Here is a 4,706-nt window from a genome sequence, read left to right as displayed (position 1 = left end):
GATAGATAGATAGATAGATAGATAGATAAAAACAAAATCAGGAACAAGAAAAAGATGTCCAATGTGGCCAATTTTATTCAATATAGCTCTGGAAATTTTGACCATAGCAATTAGACAAGATAAAAAAATAAAGAGTATCAATATGACAAGTTGGAAACTCTGGAAAGTGTGACACCATAATCACCAGAGCTAAGAGAATCCTTTCAGACAGAGTACGTGCCCCAGTAGGCATGTAGTACAGTCTTCACTATGTAGTACAGGATGTAGTACAGTCTCCGCCAGTCCCCACTGTTCCCCAACCTGAAGGCTAATGAGGTGGCTAGATGTGTTGTTCTTTCTAACTTTTTATTATGAGAAATCTCAAATATACACAAAAGTAGAAATAATTATATAATGAACCCTCTATTAGTTTCTTAGAGCTGCTGTAATAAATTATCAAAGGTTCAGGAAGCTAAAATCAAGATGTCGTCGGGGTCATGCTCTCTCCTAAGGGAGTGCTTCCTTCTTCCTTACTCCTGGTGGCCCCTAGAATTCTGCATTCCTTGGCTTGTGGCAGCATACTCCAGTCCTGCTTCCATCTTCATTTGCTGTCCTCTTCCTCTGGATTCTGTTTCCAGTTTTCTTTCTTTTTATAAGGACAGCAATCATTGACTTTATGAGCCAGCCTAGTCTCCTATGACTTCAATTTAATTATATCAATAAAGACCCTATTTCCAAATAAGTTTTCATTCACAAGTACTAGTACTAGTTCAAGACTGCTAGAAGAAAAAGCTCTATATCTACCTGTTCACCAGCACCACACAGACGCTTTTTAGTAAATTTTGAGTTTGGATATTGTAAGTCTTTCTGCTGTTCTTCATCCAAATTCTTTTGTTTCCTAGCTCTTCTCCTTTCCCTCTCTTAATTAGTTAGTCCTCTAGTTCTTTTGGCTATCTTAGGTACTTGCATTGCCACATAAATTTTAGGGTCCATTTAACAATTTCTGCAAAAATTCTACTGGGATTCTTATAGAAGTTATATTGAATCTAAAGACCAATTTTGGAGAAACTATTATCTTGACAATATGGAGTCCATGACCATGAATATCTCCATATAGCTTAGACATTTTTTAAATTTTAAGGCAAAAAAGAACAATAAAAATGATACAGGGACCAGGGAGATGGCTCAGTGGAATAAGCGCTTCCCTGGCAAGCGCAAGGGCCTGAGTTCAATCCCCAGTTCTGACAAAAAAAAAAAAAAAAAAAAAAAAAAAAAGATGCAAAATTTCAAAACAATAGAATAACAATGATTAATACATTGCATATTGTTACCTTCAAAGTATTTGCTCTGATTACAAGATATAGGCATGAAAAACTGATCAAACAATATAAGCACAAACCTTTCTTTTCAACTAAGAGAAATTAGTAGTATAACTATCTTAACCATTTTGTGCATATATGTATTTTTTCCTTTTCCCTTCCTTCTTTTTCCCTTTCTCCCATCCCAGTTTATCTTTCCCTTTGAACAGTTTCTTCCCATTTCACGATATTTCTCTCACCAGTGTTTCATAATTTGCAGTGTGCAAGCTTTGTAATCCTTTGGACACATTTATGCCTAAGTTTCTTTCTGATGTTACTGTGAATGAAGTTATTTTCTTAATTTCCTAACTTGCCATTGTAGAAAAGGCAATTAATTTTTTCCACTGTACATTGCTATTTGCATCCTGTCACTCTACTGAACTCGTTTCTTAGTTCTAACAGTTTGCATGTATGCCAAGAAAGGAATTCTTTAGCATTTCCTACCTCTGTGGTGATATTATTTGTGAAGACTTTTGCTTCTTCCCTTTCAAATGTGTGTCTAATTTCTTTTCCGTATTTGTCTTGTTGCACCATTTGAACCTCTAGTACAATGTTGATAAGTGGCAAAATGTACAGCTTTACCTTATCCACATAGTCCACAGAAGATCAACAGAGAACCAAGGCACATGCATATTGGTCTTTCCTTACTGGTACACTATGAGCTATGGGTCTGGGTGTTCGCTTTTGTCAAAAGATTTTTTTTTTTCCTGACAGTCCTGAGCTCTTATGAGCTCTGTTTTTGGTGTCAAATTGTCATGTTTTGTTTTGAGATACACCCTCAAAGTTTCATGTCATCTCAGGTTTTTATGGAGGTGCCTGAATCTAGAGTTTGTGATTGATGTAAAGATTCATGATGGGATTGAGTGTGTGAATGCTCCACTCACCCTGGGACAGGGAGCCTGCATATAGTATAAGGGACAGACAGAGGCTTGCCTCTTGATTGTTGTGTTTGCTATCTCCAACCATCATGAATTGTTCTCTCAAGCCACCCTGCCTTGGAGCCAGCCAATTATGGACTGCAACCTCTACAAATTATGAGGTAAATAAACCTTTTCTCCCCTAACACTGTGCATGGGGTAGTTTGTCTAGCAATGCGAAAAGTAACACATAAATTTAAGAGCTCCTGGGCCTATCTTTGGTCCCAAAGATTTTTCTGCTGTTTTGTCTTTCTAGATGTTTAATAGGTTTTACGCATAAATCCAAGATCCACTTAATTTTTATAACTTTTAAGTTTAGAATGTCATTCCTTTTTTCATTCCTTCCTTCCTTCCTTCCTTCCTTCCTTCCTTCCTTAATTTTCTTTCCTTTCTTTCTTTGTCTATTTCAGCACTGTTTATTAAAATTTATCTCTCTACCATGGGATTCTTTTTGTTCCTTTGTCACAAATTAACTGGGCAGGAGTTGGGGTATAGCTCAGTTATAATGATGGTTAGCATGCACAAAGCCCTGGGTTCAATACCTAGGAAAAAAAGTAACTTGGTATATTTGTACAGATCTGTTTCTGAGTCCTCTATTCTGTTCCATTAATCTGTATATCTATCCCTCCTTGAGTTATCATGTAACAATTTAGTAAGCCTTACTATTGGGAAAAGTGATTCTTTCTCTTATACTCTTTTTCAAAATTGTTTTAGCAATTCTAGTGCCTTTTCTTTTATGGAGCTTGAATAAACTTCTGTCTTTGAACAAAACACTGGATGAAACTTTGAAAGGAATTTTATTAAGCCTATAAATGAATTTAAGAATTGACAGATTTACTGCTTTGAATTTTTTTTTTAATGTATTTAGTATAGGGTCTAAAGGGCCTCACTACTTAGATTGGACTCGTAGTGATGCTCCTGTTTTCAGCTGCCAAAGTGCTGGGATTATAGGCACACACCACTATGCCCAGTCTCAATCGCCCTCTCAGCATGCCCTGGGGCAGGGCTTTTGAGACAGGCGATTGCCCTGTAGTTTGGGGTGGGCTTGACTTATTATGTAGCCCAGGATGGCCTGAAACTCACAATCTTCCTGCCTAAATCTCCTGAATGCTGGGATTCTGAGTATGTGCCACCATGTCTATGTTGAATCTCCCACTATATTGATATAGTGCATTTAATCAACACAGTTATGGGCCAGGGAGATGGCTCAGTAGAATAAGCACTGCCCTGGCAAGCTCAAGGGCCTGAGTTCAATCCTTAGTTCTGCAAAAAAAAAAAAAAAAAAAACTCATTTAGGTCTTGTTTGACTTCTCAAAACTTTGTAATTCTCATTGGACAGATACTATTCAAGTTTTGCTAGACTTGTAATTATATCATTTTTAAATATAATGTTGAATTACATTAATTAATTTTCAAATAATGAACCAGACTCAATATCTGGAATAAATTGTACTTGGTTTTAGTTTTGGTTGTGTTTGTTTGCTTGTTTGTTTGTTTTTGAAATAGGGTCTCACTATGCAGTTCAGGCTGGTCTTGAGCTCACTTTGTAGCCCAGGCTGGTTTTCAACTTGGAACAATCCTCCTGCCTCAGCCTCCCAAGTACTGGGATCACAGGTGTGCCAACACACCCAGCTCTTGTTATAATTTTATACTTTTCTGGATTTGATTTGGTAAAATTTTGTTGAGAATTTTTATGTCTAAGTTTATGAAAGATATTGTTCTACAGCTTTCTTTTGTGCTTTCTTTTTTTTTGGTATCAACATGATACTGAGCTCATAAAATGAGTTAGCAAATAATACTTTCTCTTCTATATTATGAAAGAGTTAAGCTGGGGCTATAGCTCAGTGGCACAGTGCTGGCTTGACAGGGACAAAGTCTTGAGTCGGATTCCTGATAAAACATCATCATCATCATCATCATCATCACCATCATACCTTATATTGTAGAAGAATTTATATAAAATTGATATTAATTAGGGCCAGTGAGATAGCTCAGTGGGCTAACCACCTGCTTAGGCAAGCCCAGGGAGTGAGGTTCGATCCCTGGCACCACATGCCATGTCAGCCCCAACCCCAGATGACAAGACTGGGCATGGTGGCACACACATGTAATCCCAGTGCTGGAGAGACTGAAAACAGGAGGATCACTACAAGTCCAAGCTGCATAGTGAGACCCTGTACCAAATATATTAAATAAATAAATAAATAAATAAATAATTGATATTAATTGCTTTTTAAATGTTAGGTAAAATTCTCTGGTGAAACCAAGGACCTATAACTTGACCAAATAACTTTTTGTTTACTTTCTTTTTCTTTTCTTTTTTTTTTTTTAAAAATCCATCAAAAAACCATGAGCATGTTGCCATCTGAGGACAATGGAGAGTGTGGTACATGCTTTTAAGGAGACTTTTGGAGAAAGCCTTCCAAAAGTATGTGAAACAGATGGCATCAAC

The sequence above is a fragment of the Octodon degus genome, unplaced genomic scaffold, assembly GCF_000260255.1.
Source record: "Octodon degus isolate 3935 unplaced genomic scaffold, OctDeg1.0 scaffold00230, whole genome shotgun sequence".
Classification (NCBI taxonomy): Eukaryota; Metazoa; Chordata; class Mammalia; order Rodentia; family Octodontidae; genus Octodon; species Octodon degus.
The sequence above is the reverse complement of the archived record's forward strand: the minus strand, read 5'-3'. Positions refer to the sequence as shown.